Below are 16,673 nucleotides of genomic sequence, written 5' to 3'. Positions count from 1 at the left end.
CTCAGCCTGTGTTATTAAACATAAAAAATACAGTACTTGAGTATAGAACTCCAAAGACTTGTTCTTGAGCTTTTCCACCTGGCTCCTGTGTTTGCTTTACTGCTTACTTAAGGGGCTCAATTATGCCTGGGAAGAGGCAGAGGGTGGGGAAGAAGCCTGTCACCTCAATGACAAGTGCTTCAGGCAGGTGTAATGCCTCCTGGATGCTGCTGGAAAGGGGAGGGACTGGTTTGGGTGACAGTAATTGGGTAATGCTACCTCAGCAGCAGCCCTCTTAGTGCATTTGTGGTAGGTGGAAGTCCAGGTCTGAGGATGGCTGGGTTACAAATGCTCTTTGGATGAGCTGCTGTTCCAGAAAAACCTCAACCTCTTCCACCTGCCTCCCTGCCAAGCCTCAAAGAACAAACACTGGCAGTTCTTAGTGGAAAAGAAAGAGGAATAAGACTCTCCTGAGGATGATGTAGGGCTTTTTTTTTTTTTTTTTTTTTTTTTTTTTTTTGTTTGGTTAAGCAGAAAAGTTGAACTTTACCAGAATTTGTTTTACATGAGGATCTGAGTTACAGATGTCTCCTGGATGTTCCTTGCTGCCTTCAAAATGTTGACTGTTCTCCCAGCCTCCTGCAAGGGAAGGCAGAATGCTCAGTTTCCATCACAAAAAATCCCACATGGAGTAGGAAATTCCCTGCAGCACCTCAGTGGTGTCTGTGAGGTACCAGCAAGGAGCAGGGATGGGGCAAGTGGCGGTGGCTGGCTGTGATGGGCAGATTTCGGATGAGGCAGGGAAGTCACGGGGCTGCAGGAGGCATTTGCTGTGTGGTGATCCTGGTTGCTCTGCTGGCACCTCAAAAAGCAGCTTTGCCAGATGAGTGGCATTTTCTAGAGGTGGATTGCAGTGACTTAATGGTGTTGTGAGCAGGGAGCAGAGGATTAATTCTGCTCCCATCCCACTCCCTCGAAGAGATTCCTGATATCTCCAGCATCCCTGCAGCAGCCAGCTCAACCCCTCCTGCACCTGGGTCTTGCCCTTCCCATCACCAAAATACAAAATAGGATTGGGGCCAAGCTCCTCCTTAGGGCTCAGGCAGCTGCCAGGGATGTGAGAGGTGAAGTCTATTTTTGGTGGGCTGAAAACTTAAACAAAGGAAATGCTATAGTCAGCCTAACCAAAACAATTAGGAAAAAAACCCAAATGATCAAATTAAGAAACTTTGGTATCATTAGTCTGAACAGCAGCTGGGTTTTGTTCCATATCCTCCCAATTTTCACCTCCTTCATCCAGCAGTAATTTTCCAGGGGTTATAAAGGTGCTTGTTTTGCCTCTATACAAACACACTCCTGTCTTTCAAACTTTCACTTTTAAAAATATATTTAATGGGGGAAAAAAAAAGCACACTGAGTAATTTATTGCAGCTGTTTCTGTCCTGTCACCAGGGAGATAATGAAAGAACAAGCCTGGCATTGCAAGAAGGTGGGGAGGCTGGGGTAGAATTGAAATGGGAGATGGAAAAGAACAGGCAGAGGGAGGAGCAGAACCCCCCTCTGTGTGTGTACAGACACCTGTGTCCATAATGTCTGTGCACATTTACACACCACATCTATGTACATTTAAATACAGACCTGCATTTACGTGTGACAAACCAGCCCAGAGAGAGTTTATTCATTGTTGCTGTTATTGGCAGGAACTTTTTCTTCCTGTGCCTAAATATAAAGGAAAAAAAATCCATATTATTGTTTCATGCCAAGCTGTACAAGATGCCAGTACACAGGTTAATGAAAAAAGTGCATGAATTTGGATAGATATATAAAGGTCCCTTGGGTGTTCAGTCATAAATCTTTGTAGCTGGAAGGCAGAGCAGACATAAATAGGCCTGATATAACCAACTGTTTTACATACAAATGAGTGCTTGCCTTTTATTTAGTTGACAATATTATTATTTTGAATCCAAGGAGAATATTAAATGAATTTTGTCATGCTGTCTCCATTAGAAGTGATCCCTGATCTGTGAATTGACTGTAGTGCAAGCTTTGGGCTCCATGCAGGGCTGTGGAAAGAGAGGGGGTGTGCTTTATTTCATGCAATGGGGCAAGTGTCACTGAAATGCACTGGGTTCTCTAGAGAAATGTGCCTTCCCTTAGAGCTCCACTGGGAAGGAGGAAAAAAGGAAATAAATTGACTTATGATGGCCCCATACTTGTAATTATGGGTTCTGTACAATGGATTTCTACTGAACCGACAGCAGCAGAGAAATTATTGCTTTTTAAATATAAATTATTTCTTCTTCGCCATGCCAGGCACTGTGTGCTGGTGTAAGCTGCCAAGTTGTCAGTGTGACTATCCCCATTTGCTTGTTTATTATTTGCTTATTTATTATCTGTGGGACATGCACAGCTAATAAATGCCTTCCCCTTCCTCTGCCTGGCAGCAGGAGGGGGTGCAGGATGTATGGGAACCCCCAAATCCCCCTACTGAAATGGGGACAGAAATCACCAATGTATTGATGCTGCTGCTGGGCCAGGTTCATGCTGCAGCCTGCTCTGAGTCAGGCTTGCAGGGGGGCCTTGAGAGGAAGAGTCTCCCTCAGTCCCTGGAGTAAAAACAGATGTTCTGTGGGATTTCCTTGCAGCACCACCCAGCACCTTGTAGCTCCTGGTTGGTATTAAAAACATAAATAAAATGGTGCTTGTTTATTCTGGGTGTCCACTGACTGCAAACCCAGCAAAAAAAAGGAGTTGCTGCGCTTTGGGCAGTAAAATGTATCTGGAGGGAATGTGCCAAGGGCAAGCAGAGATGAGGCTTTTTTGAGTTAATTTTGTGAAGAGTAGCAAGAAAAGGCCAGAAGTGTGGGTTATGGGCCTTGTTCTTTAAGCTGTTTGTGTGTCTTGGAGTAAGCAACACTAAAATGACCCTGAACACTGGGTTTTTTTGGAAACTCACTGGCATGCTCTCAGCATTTCTTAAACACAGGAAACAGTGTCCCTGTGTGTTTGTCTGGGAGTTGGGGTTGGTCATTGCTGAGCTCAGTCTTTTTGCTGATGAGAGGTCTCAGCACAGACTGCTTTTAAAAACTATTTAGTAGAATCCGTGTCTCTAAGGTATCTCTGAATGCCTGATTATGCTATTTCCTCACTGGTTTTGTGTCTTCATGCTGGTAGGTAAATGTGATTATCTGCCCTTTACAGACAGTGAATGGGGTGCAGAAAAATGAGATGATTTGCTGAAGGCTGCTCACACAACCTGTAGCAAAGCTGAGCCCAGTTGCCCAAAGCTGGGACTCAGCTCCCACCCTGCCTCTGGAGCAGTTGGTGTGATTTTAGTTTTCCACCATCTTCCTTTGGGCAGAGCAGATGTTATCCCAGAACCTACAGGTGCCTCTGCTAGGTTCAAACAGCCTGAGGGAAAATTGAAACCTGAGAATATTGCTGGTTGTGTGACCTGTGTGCTGGGAGAGCTGCCAGGTAGGAAGGACCTTGGTCACCCTTCCAAGTTATCCCTTTGTTATTGGGTAAAACAGGAAAGCACGTTGGGACGCTTGAGACTACTCATATATTTTCTTTTCTTTGCCCAACTTGCTCCTTTTTGGCTCCTCAGTGAGCTGGCTTCACTTCTGGCCCTGGCTCTGTGCAGCTCCTCTCACTGAGCTGCTGCTCAAAGGCAGATGAGTTATGCAGGAGGTGCCCTCCTGGTGCCTTTGCATTTTTAGCACTGCCAGACACAACCATCCTGCTTTCCATTCCCTGAGTTTAGTTCCAGGCTATTTCTTGCCTCTTTGGGTGCACAAAGCAAAGCCCAGCTTAGCTTTGAGGTCATCTTTGCTCACCTAAGCCATGGAAATTTTGTAGCTATTGAAATTTCTATGAAGGGAAGTTTAATTTTAAAACAAAGCCTTCTAACAGTCAGAGCCAGCCAGCTCCGAGGACTGTGCTTTCAGGAAAAAAAAAAAGAAAAGGAAAAACATTAGCATTTGAAAGCAAATCTTCCTGATTCTGTAATAATCTGGGAAATTAATATTGAAAAAATTATGGAACATCACAGTGTTCTTATTTCCTCAGAGCTGAGAAGCCTAAATCTAAAAGTGGAGGGTGCTGTTGTATCCAAAAATCTGGATATTTAAAATTTTTAGCTGAGTTCTCTCTTTGGTCTCAGGCAGAGCCCTTGAGAGGCAAGCAGGAGCCTTGGCTGCCCTGTCCCTGTGCCCGTGGCAGGGCAGGTTTGTTCCTGGGCTGGGTGCCCTGCCAGCAAACTGTGGGAGGTTTTCCTTTCCTATTTCATGGGGATGTGGTGGGGAAGTGTGGGGTCTCCTCTGGAGTGTGGGGAGGTGCCATCTGCCAGGGTGGCTTTGAACCTCCTCCACGCTGCTCCAGCCCTGCTGGCCTGGGGGATCCCGGCTCGGATGAGCTTTGCATCAGCACCAGGGGTTATGGGCTGGTGATCGAAGGGCTGGCAGGAGAAGAGGGCAGGGGAAAAGGCTTCTGACAAATATGCAGATCCTTGAATCACAAATGAAATAACGAGGAGTAATGTGTGCCCTTTGCTTCGGCTGCTGGATCCTCTCGCTGCCTCTGTGCCTTTGGCTGCAAAGCCAAAGTTTCCTTTGAATAATTGTGTTTAAAAGAAGCCTGGCCAGCACGGGGGTGGTGGGTGTGTGGCCCTGCAGAGAGAGCCAGGCAGGTCTGCTCCAGGACCAGCTGCTGCTGCTGCTCCCCAGCAAGGCACAGGCTGGGGAATTGTGGCAGAGGGCAGAGGAGAAGTGTCTCAGAAATTATTTTTGGAATTAATTATAATTAAAAATAACTGCAGGATAGAATGAGCACAGACTACAGAGGAAAGAAGCAGAAGCACTTGAAAATCTTTCTGTTCTGTTTTCAAGTCCTGCTGGACACCCTGGACTGGGACACTTCCAGGGATCCAGGGGCAGTCACAGCTTCTCTGGGCACCCTGTGCCAGGGCCTCCCCACCCTCACAGGGAAGAGTTTCTTCCATCTTCCATATCCCATCTAACCCTGCTCTCTGTTGGTTTGGAGCCATTAATGCAGGATGGCCTGCATTAGGAACATTAGGAACACCTTTAGTGTCCAGCTTCTACCGCCATCATTATCAGCCCCAAATACTCCCCAGCCTTAATGAGACCTGGGATGGACAGCAGCAAAGGCTGAAAGTGTCTCAGACTGCCCAAAGTTTTTGCCTTGCTATTAAAGGTGCTGAGGACCACTGGGTTCACAGTCACTCACTATGGATGCCCCAACATCACTTTCTACATTTTTTGCCATTGTGGCAGAGATTCATCCATATCTCAGACCCTCTTCCTCCAGGTCTGCTGCACCACAGACCTTCCCACCTCTGGGCATTACTTTTCTGCCTGTCAGCAGCAAAATCTCTTAAAATCTCATGTTCCTCTGCTGCTGCTGGAAATGTAAAATAGCTTTGTTCAGCATGTTGTAAAGGGCTACTGCTAATAGCTAATATTCTTGTTTAATTTTTCAGCTGTAAATAAGAAAACATAAAAAACAGTGGACAGCACTGGCTCTGTGGCGTGCTTGCTAATGTGGGAAGTAGTTATTCACACGCCTTTTCATAGCTTCAAAAACAAAGGGAAAGGAGGAAAAGCCCTGCGAGCTCTGCAGGAGCAGTTAGCAATTAACACGGAGGGCTGTCAGGGGGCTCTGGCTCCCTTCCTGGGAAATGCCTCTGCGAGCCCCTCAGCAGCACAAGCTTCCTACAGTGTGGGGCTAAATGCAACTTAACTCCTCTTTTATTTGCATTTAATGTGCCACGGCTGAACAGAGATGCAAGCCCGGGTAATGGACACAACTGCAATCTATTTATAAGGCAAATAAGAGCCATATTTTTCCTGTATAAGGCCCTGTAGCCTGATGAAGGCTTCACTGAGCGGGGTGCTCAGGGACATGGAATTCTGGCTCTGTGTCTGTCGTGACCCTGGTGTGGCTTCATCTCCTGGGTTTCTTGTAGATTTTTCACAGCAGATTTCCTTTGGTGCTTCAGTGCTGGCTCCTGGGCACGCTGAGAGAAGTTTGAATGCTGCTGGCACAGAGCAGCTGCAATTAAGACATCAGGATCTGTGAAAGGGCTGCTGTCACTCAGCATATTGGATGATATGAAGCATTTGTTGGCATTACTGATTAAAGCTTTTCTGTATCACCTACTCCTTGTCACTCACTTGGCTTTTGTGGTTTACAAAAGAAAAACACCTGCAAAAGAACAGGAACCCCACCTGTCCGACACCTTCTGCTGGTGTCCAGCCCTGAGAAGCAGGCGGGGATTGAGATAAACTGTGCTGTCCCCACCCATGCGTGTGATGAAGTCAGAACTGAGTTTAAGCCCAGATCCTCACGCAAAAGGATCTTCAGCATTAAATTTGAGGCTTTAACCCCCAGCTGGCAGCTGGGCATGGCGTCACTATCCTTTGGCCTTTGATATCAAGCTGATGTGAGGGAAATTTCTTCCCATATGTGCTTAAGAGGCCCCAGGAGCGCTGCCTTACACTGTGATTCCCATTGGTGCATGATAGGGCCAGGAACAGAGACCAAACTGCTCCTGCAGCTCCCCTGGGCATGTGCAGGGTGTTTGCATGTGGCCCAGACGGAGGAGGCAAACATAAACACCTGTTGGTGCCAGAGGAGTTATGTGCTGCTCATGCACATCATCAGGGTGTGTGTGGGAGTGGGGAAATAGATCTGTGAGTTAGAGCTCTGGGAAGGATTGCTGAAAGGACTCTGCACAAGGAGAACCTGGTGTTCAGGTGCCTGGGGGCTGCTGTCCTGGAATTCAAACGCAGTTAAAATAAGGTTTGTTAATGGGAGGTGTCCCTTTAGGGGGCAGTGATCACAGCCTTTATTTGGCACTCAGACACAGGGAGATCCCCCTGTCCTGCCCAGAAATGGGGATAAGTTGTCCTGCAAACTTCAGAAAGGTCGATGCTTCCTTAAAGAAAGGTTTTCTTTTGCACTCAAATTGCCCTCAGTTGCAGGGGGACTCTTAACTGCACATCCCCAGGACGAATCCTTCAGTCCAGAAGAGCCCACAAACCATGGTTTGGTACAACTTGTGTGAGACAGACTCGGTATCAGTGTGAGGCTTTTCCTCCGTGGGGCTTGGCCTGGGGCTCTTCTGTGGTACAGAGCAGGGTTTGGGTGTGTTTCTGTGCTGGGAGCTCAGGCACAGCTCATCCTCTACTGAGGGGTCACAACTTGTGCTGCTGGCGTGGGACACTTGGGGATGCTGCCCATGTTCTGCAGGCAGTGGATGTGGGCAGGTTCACGAGATAGGAAGTGCTTCACCATCCATTATTCAGTCTTTGGAGGGGAGAAGAACCCCCATGTGCTTATGTGCTTTTTATGAGCTGCTCTTTTGCTTTGAAGATGGGAACCTGAGTGAACTCCCTTGTGAAAGGCCCTTGGGGAGTCCTCCTTTCCCAGCCAATCCCCTCGCTTTGGGGAGGAGGTGGAGACCTGGAGCTGTGCCCCGGGCTGGGCAGCCACCAGCACCAGCCGGTGGTGGCAATGGGCATGGCTGGCTCCCAGCTGCCGGAGGGGACTGCAGCAGGTCCAGCGATGCTCTCTGGGACTGAGCAAGTGATGTGACTGTGAAACAGCACCTCTGTGAGGTGCCAGCAGCTGTGAAACACAGCGAGCAGATATAAGAGTGTGTGTGAAGTGACTCTTCCCCATATCAGCTCACAGGCTGTTGTTAGCTTGCTTCCTCCTCTGGTGTAATCCTCATTAAAAAAAAATAAACTTTGCTGTTCTTCCACCAGGACTGGGGGGTTTCCTTTTTTTCATTTCTTTATCCTGAGGCTTCCTACATCTCCCTTCTCAACTGCACAGAAGGGGGTGGTAAATATAGAGATGAAACACAAGCAGCCAGGAACACCCACTTACTGATGTTTCTTGCATTGTCTGCCCAAAACAGGTGGGCTCTGAGGCTGGGGCAGGAGGTGAGTTCCCCTTTTTGATGGATTCAAATAAAAGAGCATCTTTTTAGATAAATTCCTCCTCTTGTTGCTCACTTGTTCATTTCTAAACACTGCTTTGTTGCTTCACGGGGTGTACTATTTCTGTTTTTCCACTTCAAGGAGGACTCAGATTGTTCCTGCTTCTTGTCTAGGATCAAACTTGGCTTTTCATAGTGCAAGGGACTCCTTGGTGACTCCTTTCCTTCTCCACCCACCCTGAGCTGCTCCTGTCTACAGCAGGGCCAAGCTGCAGCTGGTGGGAGGAGAGGAGGGGAAACCCCTCTTTACTTATGTTTGAAGGTTAGAAATATCAAGGACGAGGATGGTCATGAAAAATACATGTCCCTCATGTGGGTGCTGGCCTACATTTCCCACCAAATGCCTCCTGGCCAATGTTTTGAAGATGTGCCCTGTGTTTTGAGTTGTTTTCCCATTGTTTCTGTTCTATCTGCATGGATGATTTGGATGATCTCATTCTCCCTGCACCATGTAAGTCCCTTTGAGGTGGTGCTGAGGATGGATGCTCTGTGCTGTCAGTGAGGTGTCTGGAACGTGGCCACCTCAGCAGCACCTCAGTGTCCCCAAATTCAGTGGCATCTGCTCTGCAAGAGGGAGTTCAGCACTACTGAGCTCTGGTGAGAGCACAACGTGCAGGCTGTGCTGGTGGAGCTTTGGGCACAAAACCCAAAGGATTCCTCTTGCTGGCACAGGGGCTGGATAAACTGTGGGGAGGGGACCCTAAACTCATCATAAATTAATTTCTATACCTGGGCAACACTGGTTCCCAAGCTCTGTGGCATTAACAGTGGTGCAGCCCCACAGGGGGCTGCCCAAACTGCAGAACAGTGGGTTTTTGGTGTGTGTGGGCTTTCTATAAACATAATCATACAAAAAGAGCAAGCCCTGGCTGGGAGGCTGCTCCCCTGCATTTTGTACCCATTGCCATCATCTCCCTGCTCATACTGTGACTCTCAAATTCTGTCCCTTCCATTCTGCATCTTGCCTTCTTCGTGCTTTTCCCAACATATCCTGTTTTCCCTTCAGAAGGAATTGCTGCTCCACACAACTCAGGTGCTGGGTTGCACTTGCAAGGAGGGATGTGCACAAACAGGACACCACAAGATTTAAGTTGGAAGCGTCCTTTGGCAGTCAGGTGGTGCCAGGATGTGCATGCTGTGGCTGTGGAGGCTCCTCCTGAGCTCCCTGTCATCTCTGTTTAGGTGGTGGTACAGACAAGGACACTAATAACTTAAGTAATTACTCATGTCCAAATCAATTTGCTGCCCTGTCAGCTTCATCTTCTCTTTGGAGACAATATCAGCATTGATTCCTGAAGTCACCCTTCACATCTCCAGTACCGTGTACAGACTTTCAGTGACTTCTGGAACACAGTGTGGAGGAAGGCTCTGCCTTCAGTGAAACTTGTTTCCTAATTTTTGTAGCAGTTCAAATATATTTATGTGGGTGCAAATTATTCTTCTGGTAGATCACAGTGATCTGGTAAAAAGGCAATCAGAATTCAACACTTTTGCTTAAAGGTAAAAACAGACTGAAGTTTCTCCAGCCTCCGCCTGCAGCTTGGAAGGAGATGAGAGTTTTTGTCACCTTTAAAGTGCAAAAAGCTGGATCACCACCCAAACTGGCTGCTGGATGAGGGGTAAGGGGCTGCCTGGTCACCAGTGTCCATCCAGCTCCATGGCATCAGAATGGTTTGGGTGGGAAGGAACCTTAAAGCCCATCCAGTGCCACCCCCTGCCACAGGCAGGGACACCTTCCACTACCCCAGGTTGCACCAAGCCCCGTCCAACCTGGCCTTGGACACTTCCAGGGATGGGGCAGCCACAATCCTCTCACCCTGTGGGATGGAGAAGAACCAAAGTGTGCAGAGATCACAGAGTCAAATTTTCAGGAGCATTTGTACCTGTGTGCTCTCTCTTGGCTCAGGTGTGGCTGCCCTGGCTGATGTGGTGGATGAACACTCCCTGTGCCCACCTGTGAGTGTTAATTTTCTTTTCCTGGGAGCTGATTTATGTTCTGCCTGCAAAGAATTCTTTATTGGAGGTGTGGCATATAAAAATGGATGACTTGAAAGTAATCAGATTTTTAAAACTAGAAAATTAGGTGTGAAATTCTCACCATCTATATTAAGATCTTTAATGTATTTGAAAGACTTACAATAAATGAAAATGCTAAGGCAAGACATTGACTGCTGAAGTTTTCTGATTCTTCAACCCACTGAAAGGATGGATGAAACCTGCCTAAACACCTGCAGTGACCTTGCTGAAGTGCTGCCTCCACTTTAAAAGCAGGTGTTTTCAGGAATTGCAGAAAGAATACTTTGTTTAAAGCAGCTTCATCCAGTAATAAAGCTCAAAAATTAAATAATTCAAATTTGGTGAGAAAAAACCACAAAAGCAATTCAGGAAGGTGGTTTTCTTTCTGCAACCTCAGATATTCTCTTCTTGCACCTGATTTTCATCCAATTAGCTCTAACATCTCCAAGGTTTTGGCCCCAGTTATTGGAAACAAAAAATTCAATTTTATTGATCACGTGTAGTTCTTCTTTTGTGTTGTAAATCAGAGTGAAATGCAAAGCATGTTTTAATAAAAATATTTTTGTTGCCTGGCACCCAGGAAGAACTTGTAATTGGTAGAAAGGTTTGGAATGCTGATTTGTGCATTTTTATTCAGTTCCAGTTGTCCAAGTACAGTTTGACACAAGTGGAAAATAAACTATCATTTAGTAAATAGTAAAGGGATCACTTAACATTGTTTAACATGGCAAGAAATTGGAAAAATCAGACTGTGAATGAATGCAGGTATCTGTATTTGCCTAAATGCATACAGATGAGCTAGTGAATTGCAAGTAAAGGCTACATTTAATTGCAGTTCATGTTTTAATGGTTTCACACTGATAAGAATAAAACTTTCTGCTCAGCACTCACTCTAAAGTACAAACAGAAATGGGATTGAGACCAGTGGTTTTAGCTGATTTGAAACACTTCTATGTAAATCAACCCAACCCTGATAGGGAGTGAAAAGACTTCCCCAGCATTGGTACAAACCACTGACTGCAGCAGTCCTGGTCCACGATGGAGCTGCTGTGCTCTGTTGTATCCAGAGCTGGAACTGCCCTCTTTTCTCCCATTCCAGGACAGAAAAGAAAAGTTTGCAGCCTTTCTGAGGACAAACAGTGAGAAATAGCAACTAATCAAATGGGACGTGATAGATGGCTGTTAAAGGAATAAAAACCTGCCCACACTGATCATAAACATTGCAGCTGCTTCCAAAATCACTCCCCAGGGCAGCTTCTTCAAATTTTAGTTGTGGAGGAAAAATAACTGTGGCCAGCAGAGCCAGTCTATTTGGTAATAAAGAAGAACAATGGGGAACAGCCAGTGGGGAAGAGTGGCCTTGGTGCCTCTTGTGGCTTTTGTCAAGGATATTGTGCCAAAGTGACCCTGTCACTGAGACAGGTCTGTCCAGCTGGGTTTGAGCCTCATTGACTCTACCTGGCTTTGGTTTTTCTCCTCCCTGGTGTCCTTCCTGTCTGTGACCTTCAGGTTATGTTTGGCCAGAAGATTCTCTGTAGGTCCAGCACTGGAGGGAGGAAGGAGCTGAGAGCTGGTTTAGCAATCTTTTTGTGATTCTTTCTGGGGTGCTCTCACTGACTGTCTGCTGTGTCCGGCTCCTTGCATCATCTGAGGCTTCCCACGTCTAATTTTGGTGTAGCACTGCTCAGTCTTGCTGGAGGGCTGGGAGGCCAAAGGGTGAGAGGGGATGTGTAACCTTTGTAATGCTCCCCAGGTGTGGAGCTCTACCTGCTCCAGGTGTAGCCACAGAGAGCTCTTAAAGTTGGGAAATCCCTCCCTCAATCCCTTTCTCAAGTAGAGGCAGCACTGACAGCCTTTTTGGAGGCATCTCTTCAGTATCAAGGTAAAAACCAGGATGATGTCTGCCCTCCCATCTCCTCTCCTGCCCACAGGAAAGGAGCTGGGATCTTTTGGCCCTCACCCTCCAACAGAAGTGCAAAACTGATCTTGCTCTCACCCCCCCTCCTCCCTCTTCAGGAATTGCTTCTGGAGGCTCCTTCCTCTGCCTTAACAATTTAACTCTGGCAGAATTATATCCCTAAACTATTGTTCTCATGAAATGTTATGCTTAATAAAATGTGTGGCACATCAATAATTTAGGTACTTGTGACAAAACATAAAACTCTGTTAAATGTATCGCAAATTTTGCCTGGTGTTCTTGATAATTAAAAATGGATGTAACGGCAAAGTATTGTAGGTATTAACTCTACTTCAGAGTCCTTGCATTTAAACCAGGGACCATCAATTTTAAAATACTGAAAAAAGTATGGCAAGATTTTAAAATGTATCTGATATATTGTCCTATCTATTTAAATTATTAATATGCAATGCAACCAACTGGAGTCTAAATTCTTCCCAGTATAAGCTCTAGGCAATCACTCTAAGAGGAGCTTGGTGAGCTGTGGGGGAGTGGAGATAAACCCCAGCAGGGGTGTAATCCCCTCCTCTGGGCTGGGGTCTCCTCTGCCTGGCTCCACACGGAGCCATTTACACCTGTGCCAATCTCAGTTCTTCCCTGCCTTGCCTTCCAGGCTGCATTTTACACCTGGCTTGCATTCCCAGAGCTAGATTCATTCTTATCTCTGCAGTGGGATGCTGGACATCCCAGCAGGGAGCTCAGGGCAGGGGTTTGGGATTGCTGACAAGGTGGCTGAGAGCAGAAAGCGCAGTGGTTTTAGCGTGGGAAGAGAAAATCAACCCGCAGGTGCCTGGAAGTGGTGACTCACTGAGCGCAAGCCTGGGGGGAGCTCTGATGGATGGACAGGTTGGGAAGAGGAGTACAAAATAAATAGGAGAAAGTAGAGATAAGGACCAAAACTGTAGGCCTGCTATCAGACCTTGGGTCAGGTACAGCACACTGCTGGTGGAAATCTGGAGCCATCCAAGTTCTTGCTCTGTATTAGCAGTTGTTCAGCTAAAATTTTGTTTTCAGGGCCATACCTGTCCCAAGGTCATGAGTGAAGGGAGTTCTGCTGCTGCAGATCAGAAATGTGGGGTCCTTGGGCAGCGCAATACAAAGGCATGGCCCACATTTCCCAGGCAATGCAGCTCCCTGGGGGATGGCAGCAGAAGGCAAGGGCTTGACAAAGCCCCAAAATTTTTCATGCCTGTACACAGGGCCAAAATAAACGGATCCATTATGATGTGTTTGCTCCAGCCTCTGCTCTACTGCTGCAGTTCTGTCTTTGTTTTGGGACAAAAAGAGTGAAATGAATAGCTAGCATTGTCTCTTCTCTACCAGCATCTCTCTAGGAGTCCTGGCTGAGGGAGAAGCTTATTTTAAGGAAACTGAGTTGATGTGGGGTCTGGGGTGAGGAAGAGATGCATCATGAAGTCCCAGAATGCAGGAAAATGCTCCCCTGCTGGGAATTGCACTTTGTTGGTAAAAGTGAACAGATTGAGCAGTGGGGGGGGGGGGGGGGGGGGGGGGGAAAGAGCATTAATTCACTTCAGTTTGGTGTGCTGTTCCTGGATGTGCTGGTTTTGGAGGCTGTGTCTGAGTACAGCACTCAGTGTACCTGGCTGGCTGATTAATATTTCCTCAGGGGGGGAATTTATTCCTGGCCTGGCACAAGTGGGTGATGGATTCATGTCTTTGATCCTGAGATTTACAGCACTGTGCCATTAAGGAAACTGCAGAACTTTGTGTGTTTGGGTCTGGCTGGATGCTGCTGCTGTCCCGAGGAGCAGGGGGACTCCAGTTCCCTTCCCTTTCCCTGCTCCTTTAATTTTCTACCGAGGGGTAACTCCTGCCCTGGCCTTTGTCTAACCCAGCTGTGTGAGTGCTTCTGTGCTGTATCAATACCCCTTCTATTCCTCCGAAGGCACAGGCTGCAGGTGATATTTTAGAGAAATCAGTGTGAAGTGAAAATCACCAGCTTTGACTCTGCATGAAATGACAAATGCCTCGTTATTGGCCCGAAGAATTTTTGGTGGGGGGAGGTTGTTTTTGGGGGAAAACGCCAGTGTGCTGTTTTTCTTTGTAAATGGACTCATTGTTGTGGCTGTTATGGGAGTGTGTTTTACTTTATGTTTAGTACCATCTTCATGAGACACCAGGATGGATCTCTCCGCACAGCAGAGCACATCACAGGGAATGAATCATCCTGTTCACAAGGTCACTAATGGTGATGAGTGTGGGGCTTCTCTACAAGGTGTTTTTTAGCTTGAAGAATAATTAAAACTGATAAAGCATAACAGAAAAACAGGGCAAAGAGCATCTCTGTGACATGCAGTGTATGGGGAACACCTTTCTGGGCAGGCAGTGCTGGGTGCAGGGGAGGCAAATTCAGGAGGGGGAGGCGTTTTCATAGAATCACAGAACATCCTGAGCTGGAAGGGACCCACAGGATCACCCAGCCCAGCTCCCGGCCCTGCACAGACACCCCAACAACCCCACCCTGGGCATCCCTGGCAGCGCTGTCCAAACGCTCCTGGAGCTCTGGCAGCCTCGGGGCCGTGCCCATTCCCTGGGGAGCCTGGGCAGTGCCCCACCAACTTCTGGGGGAAAAACCTTATCCTAATACCCAGCTAAACCTCTCCTTGCACAGCTTCATGCCCTTTCTGGGGTCCTATCATTGGTAACCAGAGATCAGTGCCTGCTCCTCTGCCTCCCCAGGTGAGAAGGATTTACCTGGTATCACCCCAGGGCCTGTTTGTGTGACCTTTCCCCAAAACCTCAGCGATGGATGTTTGTTGTCCTTTCTGGACAATCACTTCTGGTGCTCTGCTACCTCTCAAATTCAACAGTTTCTCTTGGCTCTGGCCCTCAGTGTGCACTGCTGCATTTCAAACATCTTCATCCTCACTCTGCCCTTAGCAGGAGTGGAGGATGGTCTGTCCATCTCCCTGTCCGAGGCTGCAGCGCTCCAACATGAGGATTTATCCTAATTTACCCCAACAATTCTCTTCTTTAAACTGAATCTCAGTTCCTTTGTCTTTCCTTACAGTTGCCTGCTCCACCCTTATCTTTCCCAGCATTCTGCCCAGGTCAGATGGTGATCACAGTGGCCCAGGATGAATCCTCACCCAGTGCATACAGACTTGTTCCTGCAGTGTGACCAGCAGCCAGGGAGAGCTGCTCCTTGAGTGTGTTCTCCACCTCGTGCACCTTGACAATGCCACCTAACCACAATTCCATGGCTTGTTTAAAGCAGTGTCATGTAAAATGATGCCAAAGGCCTTGCTGTGGCCATTGGACACAACAGTGACTGTCTCTCCCTGAGTCCTGCTGCCCTGTCATGGAAAACTGTGAGATTGGCTTGATACTTGTTCTTGACAAATCCGTGTTGGCTGTCCCTCACTGCCTTGTTATCTTTTCAGTGCTTAGAAAGTGTTTGTTTGATGATTTGTTGCAATATTTTTTCTGGGAATTGAAGTTAAGCTGCCTGGCCTGTAAATTCCCTGCTATGTTTGCTGTTCTCTGCTCTTCTGGGACTCGTCACAGTCCCTGACTTTTCAAAGATAAGTGCTAACAGCCCTCAGATTGTCTCCACCACTTCCAAGTACCTGGCAGTGAATCTGAGCAGCCCCAGCTGATTTGAAAACATGTAATTTATATAAATATTTTCTGGACTATTGCTTTCCCCTTGTAGTCTGAATTCTTACCTTTGTGTAACAAGTAACAATTGAAATACCTCTACAAATGAATCCATCATTTTTATTGGGAAGCATTACCCTCTGCAGTGACAGCTGGGAACAGCTCTGCTGAATGATGGAGGAGCTCTTCTCCCCGTCATAAAATTATTATTAATTTGACGTCATTTTTTGGGTTTCAGTGTTATTATTTAGGTTCCTTACAAGCTCCACAGCAATATGTAACTTAATCTATTTTTTATTTCCCAGGTGTGTTTCCTACTCATTTGCACAGTCTTTAGCCTATTTAATCAGTTTCTACAGCTTACTTTCTTCTCACCTGTCTGTGGCCCAGCATAACCAGATGATTTTTCCATAGTTTATTTACTATATTTTTCTTTTTTTTTTTTTTTAATTCAAAGTCAGCTAGGTCAGAAGGTAAGAAGGTTTTATGCTGGAGTTGGTAGAAATTTCCTGATATGCCTCAACAGCTCTGCTGGGGCCTGACAGGCTCCTGCACCTGGGATGGGTATCCTGGGTTATCCCACCATCCACAAGGCCCGGGGCACAGTGCCAGGGCAGCAAATGTTGTTCTCAAGTATCTTAAGTTCCCTTGTCTTTAAAACAGACCAGGAGAATTTTCACTTTGGAACGATGACAATTTAAATTTACTTTTATCTTTGTCTTGTTTTACCATCATTTTGTGGCACCGTGTTAATAGTGAAGAACAGATTTAACTGATAATCGTGTACTATGACAGCCTGCTAAGTAAATCACACTGATGTTTTTCCTCCCCTCATTAGGGGTGGCTGGGATTTGGCTTGCTGAATGAAACATCAGCTTTTCTTCCTGTGTTTCAAAGTACTTTCCATCTAGTTTACAGTGAAATGGTTTGACAGTTTTCAAGTAGGCAACACTTTGATCTGTGTGTCAACTTGCTTTAACTCACTTCATTGGAACAACAGGAGATGTTTTGTTCTACAGAACAAGTATTTGGTGTCTGTTGTCCCTGATATTTTTTAAATGAAAAGTCAGG

At 46.7% G+C, this 16,673-nt stretch overlaps 1 long non-coding RNA gene across 1 annotated transcript; it reads left to right on the top strand.

The window, feature by feature from the left end:
• Positions 1–11,856: 11,856 nt before the first annotated feature.
• On the top strand, positions 11,857–15,825 carry LOC138121169 (uncharacterized). Its single transcript, XR_011156121.1, has 2 exons — positions 11,857–11,906; positions 15,013–15,825. It is a non-coding gene; the product is annotated as an uncharacterized lncRNA (long non-coding RNA).
• The last annotated feature ends 848 nt before the right edge of the window (positions 15,826–16,673 follow it).

Source organism: Aphelocoma coerulescens, chromosome 20 (genome assembly GCF_041296385.1).
Source record: "Aphelocoma coerulescens isolate FSJ_1873_10779 chromosome 20, UR_Acoe_1.0, whole genome shotgun sequence".
Lineage (NCBI taxonomy): Eukaryota > Metazoa > Chordata > Aves > Passeriformes > Corvidae > Aphelocoma > Aphelocoma coerulescens.
The sequence above is the reverse complement of the archived record's forward strand: the minus strand, read 5'-3'. Positions and strand labels throughout refer to the sequence as shown.